Consider the following 16,120-nt stretch of genomic DNA (forward strand, 5'->3'; position numbering starts at 1 on the left):
CTATGCCGGGGCCTAACAAACACAGAAGTGGATGCTCACAGTCAGCTATTGGATGGATCACAGGGCTCCCAATGGAGCAGCTAGAGAAAGTACCCAAGGACCTAAAGGGATCTGCAACCCTATAGGTGGATAACTAATTGTTGTGCTGTTCCCTAATAAAGACTATTTGAGCTGCTGTCAGCATTGTCTGGTTGCGTGTAGTTCTTTGTGCATAGTACAGTCTGTTAACTAAAATATAACTCTTGTCATAGAATATTATTAAAATCTCAGAAAATTAAATTGGAGGAAGCAATTTAGCTCAGTACTTCTATAGCACAGCAGGTAGGATCACTTATTTATGTGCCTGAGTTCTATCCTTAGTAACTGTGTGACAGAAGAGTACTGACTCCCAAGAGTTAGTACCTGTGTGACAGAAGAGTACTGCCTCCCAGGAGTTTTCTTCCAGATTCAGCACTATGACATGGCATAAACATCTTTCCACTCAATTAATGTAAAAAAAAATAAAGGATTATAAATTCATTATAATTATTTATTATTAGTAATAAATATAAATTATTAATTTGGAACTTTTGAGATGATCTCTCATGTGCAAGGGGTTGAAATCTTTAGGATAAAAATCTCCTAAACACAGCAACAACGAAGAAACAGCAATTAGATTCAACCAAATTATTTATTTATTTATTTATTTATTTATTTATTTTTGGTTTTTGGAGACAGGGTTTTTCTGTGTAGCCCTGGCTGTCCTGGAACTCGCTCTGTAGACCAGGCTGGCTTCGTACTCTGAAATCTGCCTGCTTCTGCCTCCCAAGTGCTGAGATTAAAGGTGTGTGCCACCACCACCCAGGTTCAACTGAATTTTATGATGAGTACTTATCATTTGTCAAGTAACTACACATCTTCAGATCTTAGTTCCTACTGAAATTCTGCTTTTGATATTACTGTATGGACATGTGGCTATTCTTTACACTGGTCATGTAGGAAATACAAAGGTTAAGCAATAGACAGAGAGGGAATTAAGTGGAATGAGCAAGAGGAAGAATCTTATAATGAATCTTAGAATTTGAAATTGTGATTGTGTGTGTGTGTGTGTGTGTGTGTGTGTGTATCAGTTCCTGTTCCTTTTTGAAAATAAAATAAAAAATGTGAAAGGCCTCTGAATGTTAGAAGAAACAATTATATTCTGTAGTTGGAGATTCTAACCTAAATCTACATATACATGTTTTCTTATTTTAGCCTTTCTGGAAATTATAAACCCATTCTGAACAAGGTAAAAAGAGATAGGTCCTCTCTTCCCACATTTATTTTTTGTTAAATATTCTTTATGTTTGTATTTTCTCCATATCTATATTTTTGGCATATTTCCTGTAAATATTGTCTTGTAGGGTAGTAATTTCACATGCAAGCAGGGGATTGAATCTTTGAGCGATTCTTAAATTTTAATACTATAGAAATAGCAGAGAAGGTCCAATACTCTTTACTTTGAGTTGTCTGTAAGTCTTTATATTTACACATTGATATTTTTTACTTAATGTATAAAATACTGCTTCAACGCTGTCCTGTGTTAAAGGTACTCAGCACACCCCATTCCGAGAGAGGCAGTTGTTATTAGAAATACTGAAATTGTAAAACACAGAAGCGTCTGGAGAAAGTGTCACTTCACTCATGATCTTTAGGTTTGTGTTACGTTTCAGACTCCAGCTCATATCCACGGAGTGAGCCATCTTGGCCACATGTTCCTACTGCCATGTTGTTCTGCCTCACCAGGAACTAAGCTTCAGTGAAACGAAGATTCAAGTAGCTGAAAATAAGATTCAAAGTCAACAGTTTTCTCTTATGGCATGTCAGTTATTTTGTCACAGCAACAAAATTTGAGAAATAAAAGCATACTGTAGGAAATATGAATATTCCTTTTTAAAATGGAATCATTGGAAGTGGTTCCTCATCTCTCAATGTCACAGAAGCAACTGGAATATAAGTACCAATTAAAAGTTATAGATGAACATAATTTCATTTCCATAGCCTCTTTAACTAGTGCAAAAGTTGCTAAAAATCATTCAGCTTTCTTGTATATGACTTCTGTTTGAGCTATATTTTCTCTTGTAATTTTATTTAATAATACTTAAATTATTTTATCTGGATGTTATCTCAATTTTCAACATATATTTAGTATAATTTGTTATTGTTAACTTTATGTTGTAAGACTGGTCCATTAAGCAACTTTAAAAACTTAGAAGCTTAAAACAATTTTTAAATGAATAGAAATGCTCACAGAAAGTGACATTGGCAAACTTTTCGGTCATCAGGCAATTCATTAATAGAAAAAATAGGTTTATCTTATTTCAAATTACTTTTATATTTCTTTTATTTTTAATTGAAGAAATTCTTTACTCCTTATCTTAGTAAAACTTAGTATACCTAGAGTCTGTGGACCTTGCCAATACTAGATCCTAATAATATGACATTTGTTCTATAAATCTCATGATTCATGTCAATGACAGAACATGAGCTTTTTAAAATAAATCAATAACAATTGAGTGTAATAAATACATTAAATCATATATTGCTATGAGGTAGAAAAATGCTTAAAGAGAATGCATATAAATTCATGTGCAAAATCTTGAGAAATAAAAGAAAATATTTTTCACCTGCCACCATCAGCGTGATGCAAGGCACAAAATTTTTAATACTAGATGAAATTAATTTTTAGAAAGGAAAAAAACTGCATTGATGGAGCTCTAGAGCTCAAAATGAAAACATATGTCCAGAATTATGGTATCTGAATACTAAAGAATATGGTATCTTCTGCAGGATATATGAAATAGGACAGCTGAATATTTAGACAGAAACAGCTCAGGGCTGAAAAGGTCATAAGACTTAATATCAGTTTATACCACTTCTTCCAGCTTTGCAAACATTTGCCTATATTTGTACAAGCAATCTACAGTGTCTGTCAGACCATTAGCACCTCTAATGAATTATAGTTCTCTCTAAGCACAATTTCATGGCTGAGTAGGAAAATGTCAGTAGTAGGGAAATTGTCTAAGTAAGCCATAGGTTATGTGTCACTATTACAGAAGTAAAAGATAAAGTTTTGGAAAAAATATCTTCAAAATCAGAAATTTTTTCCTTAATTTAAAATAATAGTGATTATCTGACTAGAAGCAATATGTTTTTCTCTCGCTGAATGCAAAGCAGAAAATTCAAGCAGCATAAGAAAGAGTGAGGGTGTTTTTTGTTGTTGTTGTTGTTGTTGTTTGCTTTTTGTGGTTTTTTTTTGCTTTTTTGTTTGTTTGGTTTTTTGTTTTTGATATTTTATTTATTTCTACTTCAAATGTTATCCCCTTTCCTGGTTTCCCCTCTGGAAACCCCCTTTCCCTGCTTCTATGAGGGTGTTCTCCCACCCACCCACGCACCCACTCCTGCCTGGCCGCCTTCACATTCCCCTACACTGGGGCATAGAGACTTCACAAGACTAAGGGTCTCTCCTCCCATTGATGCCCAACAAGGCCATCCTGTGCTACATATGTGGCTGGAGCCATGGGTCCCTCTATGTGTACTCTTTGGTTGGTGGTTTAGTCCTTGGGTTTCCCTGGTTGGTTGATATTGTTGTTCTTCCTATGGGGTTGCAAAGCCCTTCAGCTCTTTCAGTCCTTTCTCTAAATCCTCCATTGGGGACCCTGTGCTCAGTTCAATGGTTGTCTGTGAGCATCCACATCTGTATTTGTCAGTCTTTGTTAGGTCCTCTCAGGAGACAGCTATATCAAACTCCTGTCAGCAAGCACTTGTTGGCATGAAGAATAGTGTCTGGTTTTGATGACTGTATATGGGATGGACTTTCCTTCAGCCTCTGCTTCATGCTTTCTCTCTGCAGTAACTAGTGAGAACCAGGAGATTGTGAAATACTGAATGTGTTAAATTCCCTGTGATTTATATTCTTCAACTTCACCTTGACTTTGTTTTAGGCATTACTCAGTGTTTTTCTTTTTGTTGTTTTAATCTTTAACTTTTTTATTCCCTTAACCCCTAACAGCCCCTCACCCTCAATATCTTTATTAGGATTCTAAATCATAGTCTCATGAATGCTAGGTCTGTGCTTTATCAATTTCACCAATCAAACTACATCCCAAGTTCTCGGCTCTATTTTGGGGGAAGGGGAGATGAGATGGGAGGGGTTGTGGAGGGGAAACTAGGAAGGGAGATATCATTTGAAATGTAAATTAATAAAATTATGAATAAAAAAATACTTAAGAAAATCCCTCTGGGCTTTTTTTGTGAGGTCATTCTCAGACAGACTCAGCTGAAGAGCCAGAACTCCTTCTCAGTATTTGCTGAGTGTCTTCATGACTGAAAGGGACAGGTGGATGAAGGCAGCTCTAAGGTTCTACTTTCTGCTTCTTCCCAGACCTTGGATGCAATGTAAGCAGCCATTATGCTTTTCTCTTTTCAGCAGCAATGTATTCTCTTAAAACATGAGTCAAAATACATTTTTTCAATAACTGTTTCTTTGTTAAGAATTTTGTCACAAGGAGAGAAGTTAACTAAGACCATGTCTATTACAAATTATCTCTTTTTTTCTTTCCATTCTCTGAAATTTTAAAGCCTTAAGTGTTGTAATTTATTTAAACTTAACGATAAGGCATAGCTTGTTATCACCAATCAAGTGATATTATAAGACACACAAAAACCCTTTTGTTATTCTATCAAGACAAGGGGAATCTGTCCTGTGCATCTCTTAGGTATTCTTAAAGCATACTTTTAAAAACTTATGTATCATCTTCCTTACATGAAAGCTGGGATGCCCCATTAAAACAGTATCTTTAGGATTTAAACCTTTCCTACTCACAGTGAAGCTTTTTAACCACCTTGCTCCCCAACTTATTGATTTTGTGAAGAGAAAAACAAGAGATGGGAGTTTATGGGATAACCGTGTACGTATTCATAAGAAGATAGCTTCATCATGTACAGAGTTGGACACATTCATGCTCAATTCAAGTTTGCACATTTCACTTAAATAATGGCAAAATCAAAAGCTTTGGGTAAAAACAATTAGAATTATAACAGGCAAAATGTTTCTAGGTCATCTGGTAAAAGTGAGTCGACAATCCTCCATTATTTGGATTGATTCCTTGTAATTTTCTCTGAAGGACTTTATATAAAATAAAGAAAACCTAAAACAAGAAGAATAAAAGTGACTTGTAAAGAACTTTGGCTTATTTAAAAGAGCAATTGCTTCCCAAAATCCAGAATAAAAGACAGTTATTGTTTAACTTAATAGTATTTTCTTTCTTTGATCAATACTATAATAATTATATTATCCATATGTATGCTTTTTATATTTTTTCCAATCTAATAAAAGCTAGCTACAGTCTAGCTAGCAAAATATGTGGTTTGTTACTATATACGCTATATTACCTTCTAGAGAAATGCTCTTAAGATTTATCATATTATTTTGTTCTATATTTAAGTTTTGAAATTACCATATGCCCTTCATTAGAATTACTAATTATTTTCTAATAACTCTCACTGGTACCTCCAACTGGATTCTCAATAGTTTGTCAGGTTCTTTGCTCTCTACCAGAATGTTTAGTTAAATAATATAGAGCAAAATGAAGATGGTAGAGTTTACAGAACAGATTGGGACAAACTCTTGAAGGTTAGGGACAAAGGTCCATTGCACTGGCTTACATTTTCTGTGGGCTACTGCTAAAGCCCCTAGAACAATCAAATTCACCTTAGGGAGTTTGTTCTCTCCAGGCACTTGAACAGAAAATGCATGTCTTTGTAAGTTATCAGCAGGCCTCCTGTTTTATAGTAATTTCATAAGATTGGGGCTCCTGAAACTGGTATTAAATATTTATCTGTTCACAAAAGTCTGAGAAATTCAGGACATCTATTATCCTCACTGGATCAAAGATATGATCCCCTTCCTATTGTTCTGACCAGTAGGTAGAGTTCTGCATTGTCCTTGATATTATAAGATGTTGATACGTGGAAAAGATCTAGTCCCAGTTGTATCTGAATACCTGTAAAATATAAAGAGATTTTTCCTTCCTGCTTCTGAAGGCTTGATAAAGTTATTAGACACAGACAAAATAGGAGAAATTGTGTATAAGCATTTCAGCAGGCAAAAGAAACTCACAGAACAGGTTGGGGATGTCAATGATATGATTATTCACTGCTAGCATTTTTTATGAATATATTTACCTCTTTTATTTTCTTAAGGAGGAAGAAAATGGAAGTATAAAATGTTGAGGGCTTGAAAGTGATTCTGAGGGAGGGAAGGGTTTTGGAGACAGTCTCTTTTGAAATATAAATGAGCTCAAACAATAGACCCCATACTGGAAGGAAAGCTACAGAGGTGTAGTTGTATTCCTTAGTATTTTTCTTCTGAAAAAAATAATGATATTTATGAGTGAGGGTGGAGGGTGAAGTCTGCTCCTGATGCAAATAAGGCTCAAAAGTCCCTGGTCCTTGCACTTGGAGACAGAGGAGTAAGAAAGGTTGAACGCTGATGACATTGAATCTGTTTTTATAACCTCTTAATTTAATTAAAATAAAATTATTCAGCATGAGAAAAATGGCACATTTTTGTGGTGACAGTGTTTGAACACCAGCAATCCTTATTTGCATATGTAAAACTGTATCTCGAAACTAGCAAATTTTTACATTTTATGGGTTTCTTGTGAGTTTCACATCCTGCACCCCATTCCTACTCATCTCCCCATCCCAACATACCTGCCCTCCATCCTTGCAATATTCCCTACGGCAGAAAAAAAATATATGTATATGTGTATGTATATATATATATATATATATATATATATATACACACACACACACACACACACACACACACACACATATATATATATATATATATATATATATATATATAGTGGAAGTTGTCATGTGTTCCACAGTGCCCCTTTGTTCACATTTCTTTGTTTGCAAATTTCATTGAAATGAATCATTTCCAGTACAATGTCCCTGGCCTCTGCTATACTATAAATCTAGGAACCTTGCTGGGACTTTCTCTCTGATATACTCTTGTTGCCTCTAGAGTCAGCTCTATTATGTGGCCCAGGACAAGTGGATGGCACTCTCTCCCAAGGGAGTGCTGCAGCTTGTGAGGACAGGGTCAGTTTTCTTGCTTTCATGACCACAGAGTCAGGTCTCCAGGTCTCTGACCTGCTTCCAGAGGTGAGGGGTGGGGAAGGAAGGGAGAAGGTTTTTTCTCCATCCATGTCACAGCACAGAAGACAAGTGACAAATCCAGCTCTCCCACGGGGCCTGCTTACCTCCAATATATGGTACATTTCTCATGAGTACTGTGACTGGCTACGGGTGGAGTCAGCTCTCTTACTTTTATGCCCTAGGTCTGGCTCTCCCAAAATATCCAGGTAAGGAGTGGGACAAGTTCTGCACAACCCTCAGACATCAAAATGCCCTGGAGACAGCCCAGACCTGGCCTTTGGTGGTAACAAACCCTTGCTGCTGGAAGGCCACAGAACCAGATGTGGCTTCCGGTGGCAGCACTAGCCAGAACCCCACTGTGGAAACGGGACATCACAGGCTGCTGAAATCAGTCTGTTCCACAATAATATTGAGTCTCCAATTCTGCCTTTCTTCATTGTACCCACATCCTTTTGCTTCTCTTTCTTCTCCATCTCTCTACCACTTATTTGCTCCTCTTACTAATTCTTTGAGTCTCTGCATAGTTGTGGCCATCTCAGGTGCGGTCTTAGGAGTCCTATGCCCTTCCTGTGCATTATGTCACCAGGCAGGGGTCATCTTGAACATGGTATGTCCTCAGGCCTGCAAGGGGCAAGACTGATGGTTGTCTCAGGCTACCTCCTTCTCTGGTGCCAAAATGGTGGTAATCCTGGTCTTGTTCCTCACCCCGCCTGCCCATGTGTCCCCGTACTATATTCCTCTGTCTCAGACTCACTCTAGCTGGAGGCCCAAAATCCCAGGTTGGGTTCTTCTAGCCTCCAGCTTGCTTCCTGGGACCCTATCCAGTACCGCGTGGCGTTAGATTGGTGGTCATCTATGGCTTTCTCATTTTTTTTTCAGGGAGTGTTAGGATATTAATCATTCATATGTTCACAAGCCAGAACACTGGGCTTAGACATAGCCTTTCTCCTGTCTGCCATGACACAGGAGCCACACATGCAAGGCCTCTAGGCACAACTAATTAACATTACTAAATTTACCTTTTCAGTATGTTATCAAAAATTGCATGAAAAGATTTACAGAAGTTATTATAGCTACATCTTCCCTGCACTTGTCCAAGTTAACTCTTTCAACTGTCCAAATGGAGAAGAGTTTCAAAATCATAAATAGTGTTGAAAAAGTTCATTGCTATAGACCATTAAAAAAGACTGACTTACTTCAACAGAACACTTTCTAGTGAAATAAGATTTTAAAGCAGAATATAGCTTGAGCAGTTATTAAAAGACATTGAAGCAAAACCAAATAGGAAGAATTTATGCTTCTGAGTGCTTGGCTGATTTTTTTTTTTTTCACTCATGTTGAAGCAAGATTGAATCTGTGCTTTTCCAGTTCTGTGTGTCAGGTAAAACATAGCAGGGGGTGAAATGAATTCATCTTTCTGTCTTCAAGTAAACTAAAAGCAATTTTTGTCTTCCCATGTGGTCACTTGAGGTGCTTGTCATGTTCAAGCTAATGATATCAGGCACCCTCAGGTTGTTTAAGTATTCATGAAGTAATTAAATTCTCATTAACATATAAATAAAAGAAAACTGAAAACAAGTTTAGCAGGCACCTAACATCTGTTCTAATGCTTTTAAGTATTAAAATTTGCCACACAGAGAAGGAAAAGTGCATTCTGCTGGGGAAGTACTTTGCATAGATTATTTATAGAAACTGTAATTAAACCGATTTGGCATATTAAAGGAAGTTAAGAGCAGAGCATTATTTAGGTACTTTGTTGGTCTATGTCACCTAAATAAGGAATTAAAACAGATATGGGAAAAGTAAAGTTACATTTTGTTTATATTTCAGAAAAAAAATTGCACCAGTCATTGAAATCGATTTCTAGCTCACAGAAAACGGCTCAATTTTAATCTTTAAAAGTAGGAATCCAACTTAACCCTTAGTCCTTTCCGTTATACATTATAACTTCATTTGGGTGCCTGTCAAGCATTTCATTTATACCATAGATTTATTCTATTAGTAAGTACAGATGATTTTCTGCGTCATATCATCTAAATACAGATTCATCCAAACAGGAAGTGAAACTCTGCTAAAGGACTTGTCATTCATGTGTGATACTCCTGTTATTCAACAATTTCTGCTCATACTCAAGTATTCATATATATGTATATATGTGTGTGTGTGTGTATTAAAATCCCAACTCTCATTCCATTTTTAAAATTTAATTTATATTGATTGATAATATAACCTCATAAGATATTATTTTTCTGACATCCATAAAGTCTGGGATTAATACCCCCTGGCCAAAACAACAACAACAACAAAACCTACTTACTTTATATAAAAGGTTACTAAATTAAAAAGAAAAATTAGAGAATGATAACTGAAAGTATAGTTCTGAGGCAAGACAGAAAGTAACCTGAATATTAAGGGTACTTGGGAACAGAGAAGAGCCCTTCACACTCTAGTCTTATTGAAGTTGGTTACCATCTGAGAATGGAGAATTTTCTAAAACTAACAGAAATGTTCCTGAAGATTGCCCACAAAGATACAATGTTCTTTCTATAAAGTTATAATTTATATAATAATGTTAAAAATTAATTATGTCTAAATACACAATATTTATGCCATTTGATTTTCAATTAAGTTCTTTCCAAGATGGAAACAGTTAAATTACATTTCCTAGAATCTCACCAACAAAACTATGAACTCTTTCACTAGTATGCAGAAAATGATCCTGGTCTCAAATTAATTCTATCTTAGTTCAATAAGGATTCTTATTTGGCTTTACTAGCATATTTATTTTTAAAGCAGTTTTAGGTTTGTAGAAAAGTTTAAGAGTATGGCGATTTCCCTGTGTCCCTCATTCTGCTCATCTACCATTTGAATGGTCCATTTGTCACAACTGATGGATATGTTTGACTGTTATTACCTAAGTTCATAGTTTGCATGGGAGGTGCTCTTCTCGGTGAACATTTCTATGGGCTCTGAAAATATATTATGTTATTAACCCACTTTTATAATACCATTGGTCTCTGATTCCTCATGCCCTATCTCTCTCTATGGCCATCACTTATCTTTTAGTCACCCTAGAAAATGACTTTCCCACAGTGTCTTATGGTTGGACACATGGGATATGTTGATTATGCAGACCGACGTTTTTCACTTTTCAATATTAATATCAGGCTGCTGGTTGTCGTTTTTTTTTTTTTTATCAAGGAGTAATATTTCACCTATGATGTCTAGTTTGTTGATTCCCCCACTCATTGGAGGCTATCATAGTAGTTAGTTCCTGTTTGGGCAACTTTAAAAACTTACTGCTAATATTCTTGTACAATGTTTGTTGTCTTTTTTATCTTTTTTGTTGATTATTTTATTTATTTACATTTCAAATGTTATCCCCCCTTCCCAGTTTACAACCACATAGGAAGAACAGCAAAATCAACCAACCAGACACCCCAACTCCCCCAACCCCGTGCACGCTGAGCTCCCATGGACTGAACTACCAACCAAGGAGTACACATGGAGGGACCCATGGCTCCAGCTGCATATGTAGCAGAGGATGGCCTTGTCTGGCATCAATGGGAAGGGAGGCCATTGTTTCTACGAAGGCTCGATGTCCCAGTGTAGGGGAATGCTAGGCAGTGAGGCAGAAGTAGGTGTGTAGGTTGGGGCGCAGCCTCATAGAAGCAGGGGGAGAGAGGATGGGAGAGGGCGTTTGTGGAGTGAAAACTGGGAAGGGGGGTCAATAAGGATTCTTTGTATCCTTGTGAACTTATGGTTTTATCTTACAAGTCTGTACTCACCTCCAATGCACCTAGAATTTTTTCAAATCATTATAAAGTCTTTAAACATTATAATTTCTGAAACCACCAAAATTGTGTAGTTAATGATTATTGTGAAATGTGGACATGGTTTTCTTTAGAAATCCATATCTATTTCTTAAATACATACTCTCCTTTTCTTAAATTTCTTACTTTTTCTTAAAGCAGATATTTTATTGATCATTTAATCTTTCATAATAAATGCTAGCCTTATTTCTTACCACCTCATTCTGACATACTTTTTTTATAAGAAAGTCAATATTCTAGGACCCTCCTTAGATGGTAAGGAGTCTTATGGCTATTACAGTCACCAAGAATGGAGGTACATCCCCTACTTCTCAACTTTATTTTGCGTGATTAAGACTGGAAACTAAAGGGGATTAGAAAGGCTTCATAAGCAAGACATTTCAGACACTTTACCTCCCCTTTGTATTCAGCTACTGCATATAAGATCAAGGGAATTAGAAATTCACTTTAGATTATATAAAACAGACAGCAAGCTATTATTCTTAAAACCTCTAATTACACTGGGTTTCTGCCTTACATCCTTGAAGTATGACATTATAAATATTGAACATATAAGTGTCTTACAAAGAGTTTGAAAGACAGCTCTGTCTGGGCTTCTCTCCTTTCTTGCCTGTTTATTCTTTGGCACATGGAGGAAGTTCCCCTTCTCTTCATTTGTATCAATGATATGAATTAATGAATTTTTGATTTTTTTCTTTTCAACCACCTTTGAAATTAGGGTGTTAAACATGTCCCATTAACAAAGAGAAGTCCTAATTCCCTTGTTTTTATAGCATGCATTTTTCCATATATCCATGGGAGAAAACAGAAACATTTTGAATTTTAACTTATATGCCATCTCAAATTTTGTTCTTCAATACTGTGTTCCCAATTTTGTGATAAAAAAGAGCAAATGAGACCCAACCATATTATCCCCCTTATAAACTAAAAAAAAAAAAAAAAAACAAAGTTTACAAAGATATTATTGCTTAGTGCTTATCTTCTTGGTTTCTTTTCCTATATTACAAAGAAATTATGAAATAGTAGTGTTGAGTTAAAATGGATTTCCTTATAGTATTACGATGAGGTATAGCCCTCTTACATTTTCTATAAAACTGCCTAGAATCCACAGGAAGACAGTCTAATGGGAAGAAGAAGGTATGGGTTCAAAGACTCTCTAATATTTTGTTACAAAAGAAAATTTTACTCAATTTTTATGCTGAGAAAAACTGTAAAATGGTATCTTAAAAGTTTGCAAATTTTGTGTGAGATATGGAATTAGCATGATTTCATAACTGGAAAAGTTATTTGCTCCTAATTCTATTTCTCTGACAGATATATATCTAAAAACATTTGGTGCATAGTAGAATATAAGTTACAATTTCTGTGTGCATGTTAAACACATTATTTGATAAACATCAGATGACAAAGGCATACAGCCATGTTACAAACAAGTTATTTAAGAATTTCTGCTCTCCAGTCAGGGCTTTACTAGAACTTCAGAGAATAGCCATTCTCTTTATGAGTATTCAATAAAGATGATAGTAACATGACAGTGCCCAGTTATTGTCCTAAACTTGTTTAAAAAGTGTGTGGAATCCAGAAACAGCACTTTATAAATCCAATCACTCCATCCTATGAGATCACTCTGTAAGGAGGCCATGCTCTAAAAACAGAAAACTAAATTGTCTGTCTAGCCATAACAACATTTCATGATGAAAATTCGAAGCTAGGACTAAAATGGGTTCTAAAGAAACCAAAGATTCACCAACTATTTAATTATGCATTCATTTTATCTCCATCAAAATGCATTGTGTGTTTATATCTAAAGTTCATGTTAAGTACTATTATAATGGTTTGAAATGCTTGTTCTAAAGTTTTATAAATTTACATTTGAAATAAAAGACACTCAACTAGTTCTATCATTATGTTTTGTTTGCACTTTTGTGTGGAGATGGAGAGTCTAGACTTGACTAGCAGAAGCACATAACCATAGTTGGAAATCTGTTTTTAGACTACAATTAAAATATGAAGGATGCTTACATTGGAACTGTGCTTTACTATTCTGCATTCTTACTGGTTATTGGTTATTGTAATCATCTCTATTTCCAATTTTCCGAAAAACTGGCAGATTGATTTCCAGATTATGCCACCAACCAAAGAGCATGCATGGGCTGGTACAAAGCCCCAGGCACATATGTGGTAGAAGACTGCCTTGTCTAGTGTTAGTGGGAGAGGATACACTTAGTTCTTCAGTCTTGATGTCACAGAGAGGGAGAATGCCTGGGGAGGGGGTTACTCTCATAGGCGAAGAGGAGGAGAGCTAAGAGGAAGAACTCTGCAAGGGAGGGGAGACATTTGGGATGTAAATAAGTAAAATAAATAATAATAATAATAAATATATTCTTTAAAAAGAAATATATTAATATATCAGTTTAAAGAGGATATATGGATTTATACACACACACACACACACACACACACATATATATATATATATATATATATATATATATATATATATAATCAGTTAACTCTGCAGCAGTACACATTGCACCATGCTCACTGCTGGGGGTATCTCTCTCTGCGGGGTCTGCTTTTGGCAGGGAAACTTATTACACAAGGCAAGAAAAAAATCCAATATAGCAAGACTTATTTGTGATGGTTCAAACTTCTTCAATTTGACCATGAGTGGCTTATTTTTTAGATATTTAACACTGTAAAACTTTGAGGAAAAATGTTCTCATGAAAATTATCAGAACAAAGTCTAAGTCATGACTGGGTTGAAACTCCTTTACAAAGTGCAAGTCCTTTACAGCGCACCTGTGACCTCTTCCACATGATTGGGTCCTATTGACTGAGAAACAACTCTCAGAATAAGAGTCTGTGGAAAAAGGTATTTGTAAAAGCATAATAACCAATTCTTTTGCTAAGTACATGGGACTTCTTTAATGAGGATGGGTTCTATTGACTGAGAAACAATGTAGGGGATAGGGGTTATTCAGATGAGGACTGGCTTTATCTAAAATAGCAATTATCACTAGGTTTTTAAATAGCAGCCACTCAAGCCTTCTCAGTAAGCATCTGTCAATTTCTTCCATTGAAGAAGAAAAGGCTTCATGCTTAACAACTCTAATTTCCTTCATGCTGTCTATAAGCTCATGGTCTTTGTGCCCTCTGTACCCTGTCATCCTGTTCCCCACCATGCTAATAATGAATCAAACCTCTGAAACTCTAATAAGCCTTTTTTTCAATAGGAGTTGACTGGTCATGGTGTCTTAACAGCAATAGATTAGTGACTAAGATAGCAATGCCACCATGATCCTTCTGGCATTCACTAACAGCTTGGTCTTTGTGATCTCTTGTAAAATAACTCAGATGGTCATGACTAAATAGATGCTAGACAGACAGAAAGATAGACATATTGATAGCATTTTATAAGGTGATCACTTTTAGGTAATGAGAGTAGATAAAGACCAAGTGACCACTAATAAGGAAACACCCTGACTCAGAATGAGAATGGGAAATGGCTATAGAGAAACTTGGGTAGGGCATTCTTAATAAATGCTAAAGAAAATGGCCAAATGATCAATTGTGAAAGCAAAACCTCTCAAGGGAAAAATAAGCAATAAGAAGGGAAGCAATAATAAATGAGCAATAAGAAGCTTCTAAACTTTTTGTTTAGACGCTTTACATTATTTCTTACTGTCTTGATTTAGAACAGTGGCTTTGGAAAGAACAGAATTGGTAAATATATTACAACAAAGGCATAAAGGACTGTGCTCAGATCATCAGAACCAACACATGGTAACTGGGATGACCATACCTAATGAGTCAGAACTAGGCAGAACCCTAGTTTACTGGTCATCTATTATAGACAATATTGCAACAAAGACATAAGTGACTGTGTTCAGATCATCAGATCCAATGTACAGAAACTGGCCATGACCATACCTAATGAGTCAGAACCCTAGTTTCCACTGGTCAATTAGTGTACACAATATAAACAAAGAAAAAAAAGGAATTGTGGAGGATCACTGTTCAGTAAACTTATGCATACAGATGGGCACATGTGTACACATATACGCATATACAGATATTTGGATATATGCGTACACAATAAGCAAAAAGATCAGTCTCTAGGACAAATGTGTTATATAGAGGACTTTGTCTCTTTTTACATGGATGGGATTCCATGACCACTTACTGTTTAAGGAACTGGTAAGTGTATATGTTTTTCTTGAACTAGATTCTGATTGTGGTTTCCTCGTTAAACTCCTCCCAGATCATAACGAACTAGCTATATCCTTCCACCATGTGAATCCCACAGATTAATTTAGGTAGTGAGTCTTCTCAGAAAGCATCCTTGTCACCTGAGCCATCACACCTGACACATGTTTCTTCTTAGTAATATCCTCAGTACCTATTTTAACCAGGAATCCTAGCTATTGGGGTCTATTTATCCATATTGTATTTAAACATAAGTTCAATTCTATGTTCACTTTCCCCCAATACCATTCTCCTAAATAAAAATCTGTTTTTTTTGACTAATTCAACTATTACTTAGCTTTATTGACCTTTAACACTTGACAAGTTAAACTATTGTATTTGCCATTTTACCAAATTTTGCTGTCTTATATGATATGTAGTCATCTCCTAATTCATTCTTTTTCTCCAATCCTGCTCATTATTTACAGATAAGAAAAAATGCTACCATTTCCTCAAGAACATTTATGATTTATAGTATAACAGTAAAGCAGGGCCTAATGGTACAAATTATCCAATCAATGAAATGAGAAAGAAGATGGCAGTCTCTAACGAGGAAGGTTTAGGTAAATAACTACAAGAAATGGATGTATTAGGATAAAATAACAGTAAAGAAATCTGAAAAATAAAAGAATAATACTATTAGCTATTTACCTTTTAAAAAGAAAAGGCAAAATATAACACATGTAAGTCTGTATATACATATGCAGTTTAAATGAAAAGTTGAAGCCGGGCGTGGTGGCGCACGCCTTTGATCCCAGCACTCGGGAGGCAGAGGCAGGCGGATTTCTGAGTTCAAGGCCAACCTGGTCTACAAAGTGAGTGCCAGGACAGCCAGGGCTACACAG

The 16,120-nt window shown here is 35.8% G+C and overlaps 1 pseudogene; it reads right to left on the reverse strand.

The window, feature by feature from the left end:
- Positions 1-8,075: 8,075 nt before the first annotated feature.
- Positions 8,076-8,189, reverse strand: LOC115029321 (annotated as a pseudogene).
- Between the last annotated feature and the right edge of the window lie 7,931 nt (positions 8,190-16,120).

Source organism: Mus caroli, chromosome 14, assembly GCF_900094665.2.
Source record: "Mus caroli chromosome 14, CAROLI_EIJ_v1.1, whole genome shotgun sequence".
Classification (NCBI taxonomy): domain Eukaryota; kingdom Metazoa; phylum Chordata; class Mammalia; order Rodentia; family Muridae; genus Mus; species Mus caroli.